Raw genomic sequence first — 20912 nt, forward strand, 5'->3', positions numbered from 1 at the left:
TCCCGGTTTGGAAGGTTGCGGCGGCGCCCGCCCGACGAGTGGATTGAATCGCCTGGGCGTTCCGGGAGCGGGAAGGCACCGGGAACGGCAGGGAACCCGCGCCTGCGCCTTTGGGCTCCGGCCCCCTGCCCTCCAGGGCTGGAGCCGGGCTCGGGCTCCTGGCCGGGCGGCGGCGAGGCGGAAGCGGTGGGATGCCGCTGCCCGGTGGTGCTTTGGTGGCGGACCCCCAGGAGGAGGTCCCCGGCTGCGGCGGGGGTGTAGGCGGGCGACAAAGGGGGAGCAGAGTCCGGGGAGTTCGGGAAGCATGGCGATAGTAGGGGCAAGGGAGGGAGAGGGGAAGCCACAAAAGCCTACAGCAGGCCGGGCGCGGTGGATCACGCCTGTAATCCCAGCACTTTGGGAGGCCGAGGCGGGTGGATCACGAGGTCAGGAGATCCAGACCCGCCTGGCTAACACGGTGAAACCCCGTCTCTACTAAAGCTACAAAACATGAGCCGGAGCCGGGCGCGGTGGCGGGCGCCTGTAGTCCCAGCCGCTTGGGAGGCTGAGGCAGGAGAATGGCGTGAACCCGGGAGGCGGAGCTTGCAGTGAGCCGAGATCTTGCCACTGCGCTCCAGGCTGGGTGACTGAGCGAGACTCCGTCTGGAAGAAAAAGTAAAGAGAGAAAGAAGGAAAGAAAGAAGGAAAGAAAGAAAGAAAGAAAGAGAAAGGAAGAAAAGAAAGTGAGAAAAAAGAAAAGCAAGAAAAATGGAAAGAACGAGAGAAAGAGAAAGAGAGAGAAAGAGACAGAGAGATAGGAGAAAGAAAGAATAAAGAAAGAGAAAGAAAGAAGAGAAAGATAGCAAGGGAAGAAAAAGAAAAGAAGGAAAGAAAGAGAGAGAGAGAGAGCAAGAAAGAAAGAGGGAGAAAGAAGGAAAGAAATAAAGAAAACAAAGAGAGAAAGAAAGTAGGAAGGAAAAAAGAGATAAGAGAGAGAGGAAGAAAGAAAGCAAGAAAGAAGGAAAGACAGAAGAAAGAAAGAGAGATAAAGAAAGAAAGGAAAGATAGTAAGGGAAGAAAAAGAAAAGAATGAAAGTAAGAAGGAAAGAAAGAAAGAAGGAAAGACAGAAGACAGCAAGAAAGCAAGACAGTAAGAAAGAAAGAAAGATAAAGAAAGAAAGGAAAGCTAGGAAGGGAAGAAAAAGAAAAGAATGAAAGTAAGAAGGAGAGAAAAAAAGAAAGAGAGAGAAAGAACGAGATAGAAAGAGGGAGAGATAGAAAGAAAGAAAGAGAGAAAGAGAGAAAGAAAGAAGAAGAAAGAAAGAAAGAAGGAAAGAAAGGAAGAAGGGAGAGCGAGAGAAGGGAAGAAAGGAAGGTAGAAAAGAAAGCAAGCAAGACAAGAAAGCAAGCAAAAAAGCCTACAGCACCCGGTATTCCCAGGCGGTCTCCCATCCAAGTACTAACCAGGCCCGACCCTGCTTAGCTTCCGAGATCAGACGAGATCGGGCGCGTTCAGGGTGGTATGGCCGTAGACGCCAGCACGGGCGCCTGGCTGCCCCAAGAGCCCGGCCCAGGCCTGCCCGCCGGCTTCCAGCTCGCAGCGCCAGCCCGGGGTCGCCGGGCTCCGATCGGGACCCCCGAACCGCTCGCCCGCGGCCTTTCCCCGGCTCCCGAGCTCCCGAGCTTCCACCACGTCGGGCCCGCTCGGAACAGGGAGTGCTCCGAGGCGTCAGGGCCCAGGGCCCACGATCCTGGGACCCCGTCCGGTCCTCCGCCCTGTCGCGGAGGTATTCTTTTGGATCCCTGGCCGCCGGGGAGCCCCTGCGAGGCCCCCTCTTGCCCCCCCACCCGGAGCCGTCAAGGCTGGCGAAGGGCGAACAGCGTATCAAGTATCTTCTCTGACCACAACAAAATAGACTTAAAAATCAATAATAGAAGTAAAACTGATAAACTGACCCTTTTTCTTTCTGGAAAGTAAAGAACACACTGCTATGGTCTGAATGTCCCCCAAAATTTATATGCTGAAATTTATTTGCCGATATGATAGTATTCAGAGGTGGGCACTGGCCTGGGGTGGTGGCTAACGCTGTAATCCCAGCACTTTGGAAGGGAAAGGCAGTCAGATTGTTCGAGCCCAGGAGTTCAAGACCAGCCAGGGCAAAATGGCAAAACCTTGTCTCTACAAAAAATACAAAATTAGGTGGGCGTGCTGGTGCAGGCCTGTAGTCCCAGCTACTCAGGAGGCTGAAGCAGGAGGACTGGTTGAGCCTGGGAGGTCAAGGCTGCCGTCAGCCATGATCAGGCTACAGGCTACTGCACTGCAGAAGGGGCAATAGAATGAGACCCTGTCTCAAATAAATGGATAAATAAATAAATAAAAGGGTAAAGAGGTGGGTTCTTTAGGAGGCGATTATCTCATGAGGATAGAAGTCCTTATGGATGAAATTAGAGCCCTTAGAAAAGGACTTGAGTGGCTTCATTCCCTCCGTCTCCTCCGTGTGGGGACACAATGTTCTTCCCCTCTGAAAGATGAAGCAACATTGTGTCATCTGGGAAGGAGAGACTGGGCCCTCGTTAGACACTGAATGGGCTGATGACTTGATCTTGGACACCCCAGCCTTTAGAACTGAGAGAAATAAATGTCTGTTTTTTATAAATTACCCAGCCTCAGATATTTGAACGGATTAAGATATTTTCTTAAACAACCAATGGGTTAAAGAAGAAACCACAAGAGAAATCAGAAAATACAGTTGGGTGTCAGTATCCACAGGGGATTGGTTCCAGGACCCCATAAGTAGGCCAACATCCACACAGAGTCAAGTGTTGCAGTTGGCCCTGTAAAACCTGGGCATTAAAAAAGTTAGGCCGCTGTGTCCTCAGGTTTTGCGCTCTGTGAATACTGTCTTTTCAATCTGCCTTTGGTTACAGAAGCAGAATTAAGGAAGTCAGAGGACCTACTGTATTTATTGAAAACAATTCCTGTATAAGTGCACCCTTGCAGTTCAAATCCATGTTGTTCAAGGCTCAGCTGTACTCAGACATGAATGAAGATGAAAACACAGCATAGCACAACTTTGGGATGCAGTAAAAGCAGTGCTAACAGGGAAATTTATAGCGGGAAATGCTTACCTTCAGAAAACCAAAAGAAAGCCGGGCGTCGTGGTTAGTGCCTGTAATCCCAGCACTTTGGGAGGCTGAGGTGAGCGAATCACCTGAGGTCAGGAGTTCGAGACTAGCCCGAACAACGTGGAGAAACCCTGTCTCTGCTGAAAAGACAAAATTAGCCGGTTGTGGTGGCAGGCGCCTGTAATCCCAGCGACTTGGGAGGCTGAAAGCCTTGGCCTTGACTTCTCTATCAAATATTTAGAGAACTGATAGTAATCTTTCCTAATCCTCTGAAAAACTGGAAGAGGAGGGAGTACTCCCTAACCCTTTCTATGAGGCTACAATTGCCCTGATACCAAAGCAAGACAAAGATTTTACAAGAGAAAACTGTAGAAGAATATCCCATATGAAGATCGATGTATAAAAATCCTCACCATATCCTAGGACTGTGAGGTGAAATGCATCACAGAAAAGGAAAGCCAAGCAGAAGCCTAAAACTAAACCCCTAGTCTGACCGGGCGCTGGTGACTCACGCCTTTCATCCTAGCACTTTGGGTATCCTAGCACTTTGGGAAGGTGGGTGGATCACCAGAGGTTGGGAGTTCCAGACCAAACTAACCAACATGGAGAAAACCCGTCTCTACTGAAAATACAGTATTAGCCAGGTGTGATGGTGCATGCCTGTAATCCCAGCTACTCAGGAGGCTGAGGAAGGAGAACGGCGTGACCCCGGGAGGCGGAGCTTTCAGTGAGCCGAGATCTTGCCACTGCACTCCAGGCTGGGTGAGAGAGCGAGACTCTGTCTAGAAGAAAAAGGTAAAAAAGAAAGACAGAAAGAAAGACAGACAGAAAGGACGGAAGGAAGGAAGGAAGGAAGGAAGGAAGGAAGGAAGGAAGGAAGGAAGGAAGAGGCAAAGACAGAAGAAAGAAGAAAAGAAAGAGAAAGGAAGAAAGTGAGAAAGAAAGAAAAGTAAGAGGAAAGGAAAGAATGAAATAAAGAAAGATAAAGAGAGAGAAAGAAAAAGACAGAGAGACAGGAGAAAGAAAGAAAGAAGGAAAGAAAGAAAGAAGAAAGAAAGACAAGAAAGATAGGAAGGGAAGAAAAAGAAAAGAATGAAAGAAAGAAGGAAAGAAAGAGAGAGAGAAAGAGTGAGAAAGAAAGAGGGAGAGAGAAAGAAAGAAGGAAAGGAGGAAGGAAAGAGAGAAAGAGAGACAGAGAGGAAGAAAGAAAGAAAGAAGGAAAGACACACGAAAGAAAGAAAAAGAATGAAAGATAAAGGGAGAAAGAAATAGCAAGATAAAAAAAATTTATTAAAATGAAATAAATAAAGATATATATAAATATCTATATAAATAGAGAGATATATATATAAGAAAAATAAAAGAAATAAGAGCTAAAGAAATAAGAATATAGCAATTAAGAAATAAAGATTTAAGTAAGAAGTAACTAAAGAAATAAAATATCTAGATTTATATATATAAAATTAAAAAATAAAATAAAAGAAAGAAAGATATAATAAAATGAATAAAAATAGAAGAAAAAGAAATAATATGTAGAGAGAAGAAATAAGAAAAATAAAGAAAGACAAGAACAGCGAAAAAGCCTACACACCCGGTATTCCCAGCGGTCTCCCATCCAAGTACTAACCATTCCCGACCCTTCTTATCTTCCGTAGATCAGACGAGATCGTGCGCGTTCAGGTGGTATGCCGTATACGCCGGCACATCGCCTGGCTTCCCCCAAGACCCGGCCCATCCCTGCCCGCCGCTTCCACCGGCACCGCAGCCCGGGGTCGCCGGGCTCCAATCGGGATCCCCGAGCCGCTCGCCCACGGCCTTCCCACGGCTCCGGAGCTCCCGAGCTTCCACTACGTCGGGCCGCTCGGAACAGGGAGTGCTCCGAGGCGTCAGGGCCCAGGGCCCACGATCCTGGGACCCCGTCCGGTCCTCCGCCCTGTCGCAGAGGGATTCTTTTGGATCCCTGGCCGCTGGGGAGCTGCTGCGAGGCCCCCTCTGGCCCCACCCACCCAGAGCCGTCAGGGCTGGCCAAGGGCGAACAGCCGGCCCAGCCGCGCGTGGCCTTTTTCTCACAACGCCCCCACCACGGTCGCTTGTCCCGACCAAGACCCGGCCGGTGGGCAAGAGCCCGTGGGGGCTGGGGTGTGGGGGGATGGCCCTGCTTTGCCCCGGGTTGGCACTAGAGCCGGCAGCCTGATCCCGGGCGAGAGGGGCTGAGAGAAACCCAGAAACACCCCACCACCACCAGGAGCAAATCCACAGCCCCACACACAGACATACCCGGTCGCTCGCGCGCGGGAACCCACACACGCGCGCGCGCTCACACACAGACACACACACACACACTCGCGCGCGCGCGCGCGCACACACACACACAGACACACACGCGCACGCACACACGCACAGACACACACACACACACACACACAGACACACACATGCATGCACACACAAACGGCTTGAAGGAGAGCAAGGAAGGGATAGATGGAGAGATTGAAACCCAGGGAGGGAGAGAGACAGCGATCGAGAGAGACAGGGGAGGTGGAGAGGTAAAGAGACAGAGAGAGGCAGAGACAGAGAGAGGGACAGAGAGACAGAGAGACAGAGAGAGAGAGAGAGAGAGAGAGAGAGAGAGAGAGAGAGAGAGAGAGAGAGAGAGAGAGGAAAGGCGACAGAAGTAGCGCGAGGTGCAGGGGCAAACCCAGAAGAGAGAGGGGCAGGGAGCTAGAGAGCGAGAGCGATAGAGCCTTGGAGAGGGAGCGCCCTGCTCCGGTAGGCAGGGCCCTTTTGAACAGGCCGGGATAGGGTGGAGGGGACTTGGGCTGGGCCAGAACAGGGTGGCCAGGCCGTCCATGCGAGAGGAGCAACGGAGCGCTGAGACGGGTTTTGTCTTGGATTAATGGCTTGCTTTGGGGGTGGGTTTCGTAGGCTCCTTCCTGTGTTGGCACCTCCCTGTGCTCTTGGTGCGGTGCGGTGGGCCCCTTGATTTGCAGAGTGCGCCCGCCCTTTTGGCGGGAGCCGTGGCACCGGGCGTGCCCACGGGGCCCGAGGCCTGGGTCTCTGGCGTGTCCTCGGGACTGGAGTTTACACGAAGTTGGTGGCAATGGGAATCCGGGTGCCCAGGGACTGTTTTCCTGGTGGCTGGCGAAGCAATGTCCTTCCCCCGGATAAAGCAGCCCCTGCGTTCTGGAGCGGAGGTCTTGGCTGGCGTATGTGGCACCCGCTGCCCCTGCCCGCCCCTTCCCCCGGTTTGGAAGGTTGTGGCGGCACCCGATGGGTGGATTGAATCGCCTGGGTGTTCCGGTAACGGGAAGGCCACCTGGACGGCAGGAACCCGCGCCTGCGCCTTTGGGGTCCGGCCCCCTGCCCTCCAGGGCTGGAGCCGGGCTCGGGCTCCTGGCCGGGCGGCGGCGAGGCGGAAGCGGTGGGATGCCGCTGCCCGTGGTGCTTTGGTGGCGGACCCCCAGGAGAGGTCCCCGGCTGCGGCGGGGTTGTAGGCGGGCGACAAGGGGGAGCAGAGTCCGGGGAGTTCGGGAAGCATGGCGATAGTAGGGGCAAGGGAGGGAGAGGGGAAGCCACAAAAGCCTACAGCAGGCCGGGGCGCGTGGATCACGCCTGTAATCCCAGCACTTTGGGAGGCCGAGGCGGTGGATCACGAGGTCAGGAGATCCAGACCCCCTGGCTAACACGGTGAAACCCCGTCTCTACTAAAGCTACAAAACATGAGCCGAGCCGGGCGCGGTGGCGGGCGCCTGTAGTCCCAGCCGCTTGGGAGGCTGAGGCAGGAGAATGGCGTGAACCCGGGAGGCGGAGCTTGCAGTGAGCCGAGATCTTGCCACTGCGCTCCAGGCTGGGTGACTGAGCGAGACTCCGTCTGGAAGAAAAGTAAAGAGAGAAAGAAGGAAGAGAAGGAAAGAAAGAAGAAGAAAGAAAAGAAAGAAAGTGAGAAAAAGAAAGCAGAAAAATGGAAAACGAGGAAAGAGAAGAAGAGAAAAGCAAGAGAAGAAAGAAAGATAGAAGAGAAGAAAGAAAGAGAAGATAGCAAGGAAGAAAAAGAAAGAGGAAGTATAGAGAGAGAGAGAGCACGAAGAATAGGGAGAAAGAGGAAAGAAATCATAAACAAGAGGAATAAGTTGGAGGAAAAAAATAGAGAGAGGATATAGCAAGCAGATGAGAAGAGAAGAAGATAATAAAAAGAAAGAAAGATAGTAGTGGAAGAAAGAAGTGAGTATGAGAGAAAGGCAAGAATAAGATAGAAGAAGTAAGCGATAAGATAAGAAGAAGAAGCTAGAGGGAAAAGAAAAATGAAGATGATGAGGAAAAGAAGATAGAAGCTACATAAAGGTATGAAGATAGTGATAGTGAAAGAAGAAGAAAATAAGAAAGATGCAGACGGAAAGGAATAGCTAGAAGGCAAAGGAGGTAGAAAGAGCAAGCAAGACAAAACAAGCAAAAAGCCTCCCGCACCCGGTATTCCAGGCGGTCTCCATCCGTATAACCAGCCGACCCTGCTTGCTTCCGAGTCAGACGAATCGGGCGCGTTCAGGTGTATGGCCGTAGACCCACCACGGGCGCCTGCTGCCCCAAGAGCCCGGCCCGGCCTGCCCGCCGGCTTCCAGCTCGCAGCGCCAGCCCGGGGTCGCCGGCTCCGATCGGGACCCCCGAACCGCTCGCCCGCGCCTTTCCCCGGCTCCCGAGCTCCCGAGCTTCCACCACGTCGGGCCCGCTCGAACAGGGAGTGCTCCGAGCGGGGCCCAGGGCCCACGATCCTGGGACCCCGTCCGGTCCTCCGCCCTGTCGCGGAGGTATCTTTTGGATCCCTGGCCGCCGGGGAGCCCCTGCGAGGCCCCCTCTTGCCCCCCCACCCGGAGCCGTCAAGGCTGGCGAGGGCGAACAGCGTATCAAGTATCTTCTCTGACCACAACAAAATAGACTTAAAAATCAATAATAGAAGTAAAACTGATAAACTGACCTTTTTCTTTCTGGAAAGTAAAGAACACACTGCTATGGTCTGAATGTCCCCCAAAATTATATGCTGAAATTTATTTGCCGATATGATGTATTCAGAGGTGGGCACTGGCCTGGGGTGGTGGCTAACGCTGTAATCCCAGCACTTTGGAAGGGAAAGGCAGTCAGATTGTTCGAGCCCAGGAGTTCAAGACCAGCCAGGGCAAAATGGCAAAACCTTGCCTCTAACAAAAATACAAAATTAGGTGGCGTGCTGGTGCAGGCCTGTAGTCCCAGCTACTCAGAGGCTGAAGCAGGAGGACTGGTTGAGCCTGGGAGGTCAAGGCTGCCGTCAGCCATGATCAGGCTACAGGCTACTGCACTGCAGAAGGGGCAATAGAATGAGACCCTGTCTCAAATAAATGGATAAATAAATAAATAAAAGGGTAAAGAGTGGGTTCTTTAGGAGGCGATTATCTCATGAGGATAGAAGTCCTTATGGATGAAATTAGAGCCCTTAGAAAAGGACTTGAGTGGCTTCATTCCCTCCGTCTCCTCCGGTGGGGACACAATGTTCTTCCCCTCTGAAAGATGAAGCAACATTGTGTCATCTGGGAAGGAGAGACTGGGCCCTCGTTAGACACTGAATGGGCTGATGACTTGATCTTGGACACCCCAGCCTTTAGAACTGAGAGAAATAAATGTCTGTTTTTTAAATTACCCAGCCTCAGATATTTGAACGGATTAAGATATTTTCTTAAACAACCAATGGGTTAAAGAAGAAACCACAAGAGAAATCAGAAAATACAGTTGGGTGTCAGTATCCACAGGGGATTGGTTCCAGGACCCCATAAGTAGGCCAACATCCACACAGAGTCAAGTGTTCGTGGTGGCCCTGTAAAACCTGGGCATTAAATTAGGGCCGCTGTGTCCTCAGGTTTGGCGCTCTGTGAATACTGTCTTTTCAATCTGCCTTTGGTTACAGAAGCAGAATTAAGGAAGTCAGAGGACCTACTGTATTTATTGAAAACAATTCCTGTATAAGTGCACCCTTGCATTCAAATCCATGTTGTTCAAGGCTCAGCTGTACTCAGACATGAATGAAGATGAAAACACAGCATAGCACAACTTTGGGAGCAGTAAAAGCAGTGCTAACAGGGAAATTTATAGCGGGAATTCTACCTTCAGAAAACCAAAAAAGCCGGGCGTCGTGTTAGTGCCTGTAATCCAGCCTTAGACTCGTACTGTCATGAGTGACGACATCCACCTGAGTCAAGTTCGAGACTACCCGACAAACGTGAAGAACCCTGCTCTGCTGAAAGAGGACAAATTACCGGTTGGTGCAGGCCCTGTAATCCCGCGACTGGAGGGCAGAAGCCTTGCCTTGACTCTCTATCAATTAGATTTAGAGTAATGAGTATCTTCCTAATCCTCTGAAAAACTGGAAGAGGAGGGACATCCCCCTTCAGAGCTGCATAGGCCCTGAACCAAAGAACAAATGACAAGAGAAACTGAGAAAATATCCCATATGAAGATCGATGTTAAAAAATCCTCACCAATCCTAGGACTGTGAGGTGAAAGCATCACAGAAAGGAAAGCCAAGCAGAAGCCTAAAACTAAACCCTAGTCTGACCGGCGCTGGTGACTCACGCCTTATCCTAGCACTTTGGGTATCCAGCACTTTGGAAGGTGGGTGGATCACCAGAGTGTGGGAGTTCCAGACCAAACTAACCAACATGGAGAAAACCCGTCTCTACTGAAAATACAGTATTAGCCAGGTGTGATGGTGCATGCCTGTAATCCCAGCTACTCAGGAGGCTGAGGAAGGAGAACGGCGTGACCCCGGGAGGCGGAGCTTTCAGTGAGCCGAGATCTTGCCACTGCACTCCAGGCTGGGTGAGAGAGCGAGACTCGTCTAGAAGAAAAAGGTAAAAAGAAAGACAGAAAGAAAGACAGACAGAAAGGACGGAAGGAAGGAAGGAAGGAAGGAAGGAAGGAAGGAAGACAAGAAGAAGAAAAGAAAGAGAAAGGAAGAAAGTGAGAAAGAAAGAAAAGTAAAGGAAAGGAAGATGAAATAAAGAAAGATAAAGAGAGAGAAAAAAAGACAGAGAGACAGGAGAAAGAAGAAAGAAGAAAGAAGAAAGAAGAAAGAAAGAAAAAGAAGAAGAAGAAAAGAAAGAGATGAAGAAAGAAGAAAAGAGAGAGAGAAAGAGTGAGAAAGAAAGGGAGAGAAAGAAAGAAAGGAGGGAGGGGAAAGAGGAGAAGAGAGACGAGAGGAAGCAGAAGAAGAAGGAAGACACACGAAAAAGAATGAGAAGATAAAGGGAAAGAAGATAGCAGGGAAGAAAAAGAAAAATGGAAGTAAGGAAAGAAAGAAAGAGAGAAGAAAGAGCGGGATAAATAGTGAGAAGAGATAACGAAAGAAGGAAGAATAAAGAAAACTGATAGACGTAGAGAAATAGGGAAAGATAGCAAGGAAGAAAAAGTGAAATAAAGAAAAAGAAAAAGAAGGAAAAAATGAAAGAGCAAAGGGAGAAGAATAGAAAAGAAGAAAAGAGAAAAGAAAAAGAAAAGAAAAAAAGAAGAGAGTGAGAGAAGGACGAAAGGAAGGTCGAAAGAAAGAAGACAACGCAAGCGAAAGCCTACAGCACCCGTATTCCCAGGCGTCTCCCATCCAAGTACAACCAGCCCGACCTGCTTAGCTTCCGAGATCAGACGAGATCGGGCGCGTTCAGGTGGTATGGCCGTAGACGCCGGCACAGGCCCTGGCGCCCCAGAGCCGCCCGCCCTGCCCGCCGCTCCACCGGCACCGCCAGCCGGGGTCGCCGGCTCCAATCGGGATCCCCGAGCCGCTCGCCCACGGCCTTCCCACGGCTCCGGAGCTCCCGAGCTTCCACTACGTCGGGCCGCTCGGAACAGGAGTGCTCCGAGGCGTCAGGCCCAGGGCCCACGATCCTGGACCCCGTCCGGTCCTCCGCCCTGTCGCAGAGGGATTCTTTGGATCCCTGGCCGCTGGGGAGCTGCTGCGAGGCCCCCTCTGGCCCCACCCACCCGAGCCGTCAGGGCTGGCCAAGGGCGAACAGCCGGCCCAGCCGCGCGTGGCCTTTTTCTCACAACCCCCCCACCACGGTCGCTTGTCCCGACCAAGACCCGGCCGGTGGGCAAGAGCCCTGGGGGCTGGGGTGTGGGGGATGGCCCTGCTTGCCCGGTTGGCACTAGAGCCGGCAGCCTGATCCCGGGCGAGAGGGGCTGAGAGAAACCCAGAAACACCCACCACCACCAGGACAAATCCACACCCACACACAGACATACCCGGTGCGCTCGCGCGCGGAAACCACACACACGCGCGCGCGCTCACACACACTCGCGCGCGGCGCGCGCACACACACACCAGCACACACACGCGCACCACACACGCACAGACACACACACACACACACACAGACACACACATGCATGCACACACAAACGGCTTGAGGAGAGCAAGGAAGGGATAGATGAGAGATTGAAACCCAGGGAGGGAGAGAGACAGCGATCGAGAGACAGGGAGGTGGAGAGGTAAGAGACGAAAGCAGAGACAGAGAGAGGGACAAGAGACAGAGAGAGACAGAAGAGAGAGAAGAGAGAGAGAGAGAGAGAGAGAGAGAGAGAGAGAGAAAGGCGACAAAGTAGCGCGAGGTGCAGGGGCAAAACCCAAAAGAGAGAGGGGCAGGGAGCTAGAGAGCGAGAGCGATAGAGCCTTGAGAGGGAGCGCCTGCTCCGGTAGGCAGGGCCCTTTTGAACAGGCCGGGATAGGTGTGAGGGGACTTGGGCTGGGCCAGAACAGGGTGCGCCAGGCCGTCCATGCGGAGGAGCAACGGAGCGCTGAGACGGGTTTTGTTCGGATTAATGGCTTGCTTTGGGGGTGGTTTCGTAGGCTCCTTCCTGTGTTGGCACCTCCCTGTGCTCTTGGTGCGGTGCGGTGGCCCCTTGATTTGCAGAGTGCGCCCGCCCTTTTGGCGGGCCGTGGCACCGGGCGTGCCCACGGGGCCCGAGGCCTGGGTCTCTGGCGTGTCCTCGGGACTGGAGTTTACACGAAGTTGGTGGCATGGGAATCCGGTGCCCAGGGACTGTTTTCCTGGTGGCTGGCATAGCAATGTCCTTCCCCCGGATAAAGCAGCCCCTGCCTACTGGAGCGGAGGTGTTGGCTGGCGTGTGTGGCACCCGCTGCCCCTGCCCCCCTTCCCCCGGTTTGGAAGGTGGCGGCGCGCCGCCCGACGAGTGGATTAATCGCCTGGGTTCGCGTGGGGGCGGGAGGAGGCCGAAACGGCGGGGAACCCGCGCCTGCGCCTTGGGGCTCCGGCCCCCTGCCCTCCAGGGCTGGAGCCGGGCTCGGGCTCCTGCCGGCGCGGCGAGGCGGAAGCGGTGGGATGCCGCTGCCCGGTGGTGCTTTGGTGGCGGACTCCCAGGAGGAGGTCCCCGGCTGCGGCGGGGGTAGGCGGCGACAAAGGGGGAGCAGAGTCCGGGGAGTTCGGGAAGCATGGCGATAGTAGGGGCAAGGGAGGGAGAGGGGAAGCCACAAAACTCCAGCAGGCGGGCGCGGTGGATCACGCCTGTATCCCAGCACTTTGGGAGGCCGAGGCGGGTGGATCACGAGGTCAGGAGATCCAGACCCCCTGGCTAACACGGTGAAACCCCGTCTCTACTAAAGCTACAAAACATGAGCCGGAGCCGGGCGCGGTGGCGGGCGCCTGTAGTCCCAGCCGCTTGGGAGGCTGAGGCAGAATGGCGTGAACCCGGGAGCGGAGCTTGCAGTGAGCCGAGATCTTGCCACTGCGCTCCAGGCTGGGTGACTGAGCGAGACTCCGTCTGGAAGAAAAAGTAAAGAGAGAAAGAAGGAAAGAAAGAAGGAAAGAAAGAAGAAAGAAAGAGAAAGAAGAAGAAAGTGAGAAAAAAGAAAAGCAAAAATGGAAAGAACGAGAGAAAGAGAAAGAGAGAGAAAGAGACAGAGAGATAGAGAAGAAAGAATAAGAAAGAGAAGAAAGAAGAAAGATAGCAAGGGAAGAAAAAGAAAGAGGAAAGAAGAGAAGGAGAGAGAGAGCAAGAAGAAAAAAGGGGGGGGGGGAAAAGTGAGAAAGAAGGAAAGAAATAAAGAAAACAAAGAGAGAAAGAAAGTAGGAAGGAAAAAAGAGATAAGAGAGAGAAAAAGAAAGCAAGAAAGAAGGAAAGACAGAAGAAAGAGAGAGATAAAGAAAGAAAGGAAAGATAGTAAGGGAAGAAAAAGAAAAGAATGAAAGTAAAAGGAAAGAAAAAGAAGACAGAAGACAGCAAGAAAGCAAGACAGTAAGAAAGAAAGATAAATAAAGAAAGGAAAGCTAGGAAGGGAAGAAAAAAAAAGAATGAAAGTAAGAAGGAGAGAAAAAAAGAAGAGAGAGAAAAACGAGATAGAAAGAAAGTGATAAAGAAAAGAAAAAAAGAGAGAAAGAAAAAAAAAGAAAGAAAAAAAAGAAGAAGAGAGCGAAGAAAAAAAAGAAAAGAAGCAAGCAAGACAAGCAAGCAAAAAGCCTACAGCACCCGGTATTCCCAGGCGGTCTCCCATCCAAGTACTAACCAGGCCCGACCCTGCTTAGCTTCACGAGATCAGAAGAGATCGGGCGCGTTCAGGTGGTATGGCCGTAGACGCCAGCACGGGCGCCTGGCTGCCCCAAGAGCCCGGCCCAGGCCTGCCCGCCGGCTTCCAGCTCGCAGCGCCAGCCCGGGGTCGCCGGGCTCCGATCGGGACCCCCGAACCGCTCGCCCGCGGCCTTTCCCCGGCTCCCGAGCTCCCGAGCTTCCACCACGTCGGGCCCGCTCGGAACAGGGAGTGCTCCGAGGCGTCAGGGCCCAGGGCCCACGATCCTGGGACCCCGTCCGGTCCTCCGCCCTGTCGCGGAGGTATTCTTTTGGATCCCTGGCCGCCGGGGAGCCCCTGCGAGGCCCCCTCTTGCCCCCCCACCCGGAGCCGTCAAGGCTGGCGAAGGGCGAACAGCGTATCAAGTATCTTCTCTGACCACAACAAAATAGACCTTAAAATCAATAATAGAAGTAAACTGATAAACTGACCCTTTTTCTTTCTGGAAAGTAAAGAACACACTGCTATGGTCTGAATGTCCCCCAAAATTTTTTTTTTTTTTTTTTTTTTTTTTTTTTGAGACGGAGTCTCGCTCTGTCGCCACAGGCTGGAGTTGCATTGGCCGGATCTCAGCTCACGGCAAGCTCCGCCTCCCGGGTTTACGCCATTCTCCTGCCTCAGCCTCCCGAGTAGCTGGGACTACAGGCGCCAGCCACCTCGCCCGGCTAGCTTTTTTTGTATTTTTTTAGTAGAGACAGGGTTTCACCGTGTTAGCCAGGATGGTCTCGAACTCCTGACCTCGTGATCCGCCCGTCTCGGCCTCCCAAAGTGCTGGGATTACAGGCTTGAGCCACCGCGCCCGGCCGTCCCCCAAAATTTATATGCTGAAATTTATTTGCCGATATGATAGTATTCAGAGGTGGGCACTGGCCTGGGGTGGTGGCTAACGCTGTAATCCCAGCACTTTGGAAGGGAAAGGCAGTCAGATTGTTCGAGCCCAGGAGTTCAAGACCAGCCAGGGCAAAATGGCAAAACCTTGTCTCTACAAAAAATACAAAATTAGGTGGGCGTGCTGGTGCAGGCCTGTAGTCCCAGCTACTCAGGAGGCTGAAGCAGGAGGACTGGTTGAGCCTGGGAGGTCAAGGCTGCCGTCAGCCATGATCAGGCTACAGGCTACTGCACTGCAGAAGGGGCAATAGAATGAGACCCTGTCTCAAATAAATGGATAAATAAATAAATAAAAGGGTAAAGAGGTGGGTTCTTTAGGAGGCGATTATCTCATGAGGATAGAAGTCCTTATGGATGAAATTAGAGCCCTTAGAAAAGGACTTGAGTGGCTTCATTCCCTCCGTCTCCTCCGTGTGGGGGACACAATGTTCTTCCCCTCTGAAAGATGAAGCAACATTGTGTCATCTGGGAAGGAGAGACTGGGCCCTCGTTAGACACTGAATGGGCTGATGACTTGATCTTGGACACCCCAGCCTTTAGAACTGAGAGAATAAATGTCTGTTTTTTATAAATTACCCAGCCTCAGATATTTGAACGAGATTAAGATATTTTCTTAAACAACCAATGGGTTAAAAGAAGAAACCACAAGAGAAATCAGAAAATACAGTTGGGTGTCAGTATCCACAGGGGATTGGTTCCAGGCCCCATAAGTAGGCCAACATCCACACAGAGTCAAGTGTTGCAGTTGGCCCTGTAAAACCTGGGCATTAAAAAAGTTAGGCCGCTGTGTCCTCAGGTTTTGCGCTCTGTGAATACTGTCTTTTCAATCTGCCTTTGGTTACAGAAGCAGAATTAAGGAAGTCAGAGGACCTACTGTATTTATTGAAAACAATTCCTGTATAAGTGCACCCTTGCAGTTCAAATCCATGTTGTTCAAGGCTCAGCTGTACTCAGACATGAATGAAGATGAAAACACAGCATAGCACAACTTTGGGATGCAGTAAAAGCAGTGCTAACAGGGAAATTTATAGCGGGAAATGCTTACCTTCAGAAAACCAAAAGAAAGCCGGGCGTCGTGGTTAGTGCCTGTAATCCCAGCACTTTGGGAGGCTGAGGTGAGCGAATCACCTGAGGTCAGGAGTTCGAGACTAGCCCGAACAACGTGGAGAAACCCTGTCTCTGCTGAAAAGACAAAATTAGCCGGTTGTGGTGGCAGGCCGCCTGTAATCCCAGCGACTTGGGAGGCTGAAAGCCTTGGCCTTGACTTCTCTATCAAATATTTAGAGAACTGATAGTAATCTTTCCTAATCCTCTGAAAAACTGGAAGAGGAGGGAGTACTCCCTAACCCTTTCTATGAGGCTGCAATTGCCCTGATACCAAAGCAAGACAAAGATTTTACAAGAGAAAACTGTAGAAGAATATCCCATATGAAGATCGATGTATAAAAATCCTCACCATATCCTAGGACTGTGAGGTGAAATGCATCACAGAAAAGGGAAAGCCAAGCAGAAGCCTAAAACTAAAACCCCTAGTCTGACCGGGCGCTGGTGACTCACGCCTTTCATCCTAGCACTTTGGGTATCCTAGCACTTTGGGAAGGTGGGTGGATCACCAGAGGTTGGGAGTTCCAGACCAAACTAACCAACATGGAGAAAACCCGTCTCTACTGAAAATACAGTATTAGCCAGGTGTGATGGTGCATGCCTGTAATCCCAGCTACTCAGGAGGCTGAGGAAGGAGAACGGCGTGACCCCGGGAGGCGGAGCTTTCAGTGAGCCGAGATCTTGCCACTGCACTCCAGGCTGGGTGAGAGAGCGAGACTCTGTCTAGAAGAAAAAGGTAAAAAAGAAAGACAGAAAGAAAGACAGACAGAAAGGACGGAAGGAAGGAAGGAAGGAAGGAGGAAGGAAGGAAGGAAGGAAGGAAGGAAGAGGCAAAGACAGAAGAAAGAAGAAAAGAAAGAGAAAGGAAGAAAGTGAGAAAGAAAGAAAAGTAGAGGAAAGGAAAGAATGAAATAAAGAAAGATAAAGAGAGAGAAAGAAAAAGACAGAGAGACAGGAGAAAGAAAGAAAGAAGGAAGAAAGAAAAGAAAGAAAGAAGACAAGAAAAGAACAGGAAGAAGAAAAAGAAAAGATGAAAGAAAGAAGGAAAGAAGAGAGAGAGAAAGAGTGAGAAAGAAAGAGGGAGAGGAAGAAAGAAAAAGGAAAGGAGGAAAGGGAAAGAGAGAAAGAGAACGAGAGGAAAAGAAAGAAAGAAGGAAAGACACACGAAAGAAAAAAAAGAATGAAGAAATAAAGGGAGAAAGGAAAGATAGCAAGGGAAGAAAAGAAAAAATGAGTAAGAAGGAAGAAAGAAAGAGAGGAGAAGAGCGAGATAGAAAGAGGTAGAGAGAGATATAAAGAAAGAAGGAAAGAGAAAGAAGAAAGAGAGCTAAAGAAGAAAGGAAATAGCAAGGGAAAAAGAAAAAGTAAGTAAGAAGGAACAAAGAAAGAGAAAGAGCGAGATGGAGAAGAAGAAAGAAGGAAAGAAGTAAAAGAAAGAAGAAAAGAAAAGAAAGAGAGAAGAAAGAAGGAACGAAGAAATAGGAAAGAAGAAGAAGAGAAGAGTGTGAGAGAAGGGAAGAAAGGAAGGTAGAAAAGAAAGAAAGACAAGAAAGCAAGCGAAAAAGCCTACAGCACCCGGTATTCCCAGGCGGTCTCCCATCCAAGTACTAACCAGGCCCGACCCTGCTTAGCTTCCGAGATCAGACGAGATCGGGCGCGTTCAGGGTGGTATGGCCGTAGACGCCGGCACAGGCGCCTGGCTGCCCCCAAGAGCCCGGCCCAGCCCTGCCCGCCGGCTTCCAGCCGGCACCGCCAGCCCGGGGTCGCCGGGCTCCAATCGGGATCCCCGAGCCGCTCGCCCACGGCCTTCCCACGGCTCCGGAGCTCCCGAGCTTCCACTACGTCGGGCCGCTCGGAACAGGGAGTGCTCCGAGGCGTCAGGGCCCAGGGCCCACGATCCTGGGACCCCGTCCGGTCCTCCGCCCTGTCGCAGAGGGATTCTTTTGGATCCCTGGCCGCTGGGGAGCTGCTGCGAGGCCCCCTCTGGCCCCACCCACCCAGAGCCGTCAGGGCTGGCCAAGGGCGAACAGCCGGCCCAGCCGCGCGTGGCCTTTTTCTCACAACGCCCCCACCACGGTCGCTTGTCCCGACCAAGACCCGGCCGGTGGGCAAGAGCCCGTGGGGGCTGGGGTGTGGGGGGATGGCCCTGCTTTGCCCCGGGTTGGCACTAGAGCCGGCAGCCTGATCCCGGGCGAGAGGGGCTGAGAGAAACCCAGAAACACCCCACCACCACCAGGAGCAAATCCACAGCCCCACACACAGACATACCCGGTCGCTCGCGCGCGGGAACCCACACACGCGCGCGCGCTCACACACTCGCGCGCGCGCGCGCGCACACACACACACAGACACACACGCGCACGCACACACGCACAGACACACACACACACACACACACAGACACACACATGCATGCACACACAAACGGCTTGAAGGAGAGCAAGGAAGGGATAGATGGAGAGATTGAAACCCAGGGAGGGAGAGAGACAGCGATCGAGAGAGACAGGGGAGGTGGAGAGGTAAAGAGACAGAGAGAGGCAGAGACAGAGAGAGGGACAGAGAGACAGAGAGAGACAGAGAGAGAGAGAGAGAGAGAGAGAGAGAGAGAGAGGAGAGAGAGAGAGAGAGAGAGGAAAGGCGACAGAAGTAGCGCGAGGTGCAGGGGCAAACCCAGAAGAGAGAGGGGCAGGGAGCTAGAGAGCGAGAGCGATAGAGCCTTGGAGAGGGAGCGCCCGTGCTCCGGTAGGCAGGGCCCTTTTGAACAGGCCGGGATAGGGTGGAGGGGACTTGGGCTGGGCCAGAACAGGGTGGCCAGGCCGTCCATGCGAGAGGAGCAACGGAGCGCTGAGACGGGTTTTGTCTTGGATTAATGGCTTGCTTTGGGGGTGGGTTTCGTAGGCTCCTTCCTGTGTTGGCACCTCCCTGTGCTCTTGGTGCGGTGCGGTGGGCCCCTTGATTTGCAGAGTGCGCCCGCCCTTTTGGCGGGAGCCGTGGCACCGGGCGTGCCCACGGGGCCCGAGGCCTGGGTCTCTGGCGTGTCCTCGGGACTGGAGTTTACACGAAGTTGGTGGCAATGGGAATCCGGGTGCCCAGGGACTGTTTTCCTGGTGGCTGGCGAAGCAATGTCCTTCCCCCGGATAAAGCAGCCCCTGCGTTCTGGAGCGGAGGTCTTGGCTGGCGTCTGTGGCACCCGCTGGCCCTGCCCGCCCCTTCTCCCGGTTTGGAAGGTTGCGGCGGCGCCCGCCCGACGAGTGGATTGAATCGCCTGGGCGTTCCGGGAGCGGGAAGGCACCGGGAACGGCAGGGAACCCGCGCCTGCGCCTTTGGGCTCCGGCCCCCTGCCCTCCAGGGCTGGAGCCGGGCTCGGGCTCCTGGCCGGGCGGCGGCGAGGCGGAAGCGGTGGGATGCCGCTGCCCGGTGGTGCTTTGGTGGCGGACCCCCAGGAGGAGGTCCCCGGCTGCGGCGGGGGTGTAGGCGGGCGACAAAGGGGGAGCAGAGTCCGGGGAGTTCGGGAAGCATGGCGATAGTAGGGGCAAGGGAGGGAGAGGGGAAGCCACAAAAGCCTACAGCAGGCCGGGCGCGGTGGATCACGCCTGTAATCCCAGCACTTTGGGAGGCCGAGGCGGGTGGATCACGAGGTCAGGAGATCCAGACCCGCCTGGCTAACACGGTGAAACCCCGTCTCTACTAAAGCTACAAAACATGAGCCGGAGCCGGGCGCGGTGGCGGGCGCCTGTAGTCCCAGCCGCTTGGGAGGCTGAGGCAGGAGAATGGCGTGAACCCGGGAGGCGGAGCTTGCAGTGAGCCGAGATCTTGCCACTGCGCTCCAGGCTGGGTGACTGAGCGAGACTCCGTCTGGAAGAAAAAGTAAAGAGAGAAAGAAGGAAAGAAAGAAGGAAAGAAAGAAAGAAAGAAAGAGAAAGGAAGAAAAGAAAGTGAGAAAAAAGAAAAGCAAGAAAAATGGAAAGAACGAGAGAAAGAGAAAGAGAGAGAAAGAGACAGAGAGATAGGAGAAAGAAAGAATAAAGAAAGAGAAAGAAAGAAGAGAAAGATAGCAAGGGAAGAAAAAGAAAAGAAGGAAAGAAAGAGAGAGAGAGCAAGAAAAGAGGGAGAAAGAAGGAAAGAAATAAAGAAAACAAAGAGAGAAAGAAAGTAGGAAGGAAAAAAGAGATAAGAGAAGAGGAAGAAAGAAAGCAAGAAAGAAGGAAAGACAGAAGAAAAAGAGAGATAAAGAAAGAAAGGAATAGTAAGAAAAAAAGAATGAAAGTAAGAAGGAAGAAAGAAAAAGGAAAGACAGAAGACAGCAAGAAAGCAAGAGTAAAAAAAAAGATAAAGAAAGAAAGGAAAGCTAGGAAGGGAAGAAAAAGAAAAGAATGAAAGTAAGAAGGAGAGAAAAAAGAAAGAGAGAAGAACGAGATAGAAAGAGGGAGAGATAGAAAGAAAGAAAGAGAGAAAGAAGAAAGAAAGAAGAAAGAAGAAGAAGAAAGAAGAAGGAGCGAGAGGAAGAAAGGAAGGTAGAAAAAAAGCAAGCAAGACAAGAAAGCAAGCAAAAACCTACAGCACCCGGTATTCCCAGGCGGTCTCCCATCCAAGTACTAACCAGGCCCGACCCTGCTTAGCTTCCGAGATCAGACGAGATCGGGCGCGTTCAGGGTGGTATGGCCGTAGACGCCAGCACGGGCGCCTGGCTGCCCCAAGAGCCCGGCCCAGGCCTGCCCGCCGGCTTCCAGCTCGCAGCGCCAGCCCGGGGTCGCCGGGCTCCGATCGGGACCCCCGAACCGCTCGCCCGCGGCCTTTCCCCGGCTCCCGAGCTCCCGAGCTTCCACCACGTCGGGCCCGCTCGGAACAGGGAGTGCTCCGAGGCGTCAGGGCCCAGGGCCCACGATCCTGGGACCCCGTCCGGTCCTCCGCCCTGTCGCGGAGGTATTCTTTTGGATCCCTGGCCGCCGGGGAGCCCCTGCGAGGCCCCCTCTTGCCCCCCCACCCGGAGCCGTCAAGGCTGGCGAAGGGCGAACAGCGTATCAAGTATCTTCTCTGACCACAACAAAATAGACTTAAAAATCAATAATAGAAGTAAAACTGATAAACTGACCCTTTTTCTTTCTGGAAAGTAAAGAACACACTGCTATGGTCTGAATGTCCCCCAAAATTTATATGCTGAAATTTATTTGCCGATATGATAGTATTCAGAGGGGCACTGGCCTGGGTGGTGGCTAACGCT

At 52.4% G+C, this 20912-nt stretch overlaps 4 non-coding genes and 1 pseudogene across 4 annotated transcripts; all 5 read right to left on the minus strand.

The window, feature by feature from the left end:
- Positions 1-1394: 1394 nt before the first annotated feature.
- Positions 1395-1513, minus strand: LOC115895962. Its single transcript, XR_004056010.1, has one exon. It is a non-coding gene; the product is annotated as a 5S ribosomal RNA (ribosomal RNA).
- Positions 1514-10688: 9175 nt separating this feature from the next.
- On the minus strand, positions 10689-10801 carry LOC115895958 (annotated as a pseudogene).
- A 2789-nt stretch (positions 10802-13590) lies between these two features.
- On the minus strand, positions 13591-13709 carry LOC115895957. Its single transcript, XR_004056007.1, has one exon. It is a non-coding gene; the product is annotated as a 5S ribosomal RNA (ribosomal RNA).
- Positions 13710-17254: 3545 nt separating this feature from the next.
- Positions 17255-17373, minus strand: LOC115895963. Its single transcript, XR_004056011.1, has one exon. It is a non-coding gene; the product is annotated as a 5S ribosomal RNA (ribosomal RNA).
- A 2869-nt stretch (positions 17374-20242) lies between these two features.
- Positions 20243-20361, minus strand: LOC115895956. The gene has a single exon (XR_004056006.1). It is a non-coding gene; the product is annotated as a 5S ribosomal RNA (ribosomal RNA).
- Positions 20362-20912: the final 551 nt, after the last annotated feature.

Source organism: Rhinopithecus roxellana, unplaced genomic scaffold (assembly GCF_007565055.1).
Source record: "Rhinopithecus roxellana isolate Shanxi Qingling unplaced genomic scaffold, ASM756505v1 contig400, whole genome shotgun sequence".
Lineage (NCBI taxonomy): Eukaryota > Metazoa > Chordata > Mammalia > Primates > Cercopithecidae > Rhinopithecus > Rhinopithecus roxellana.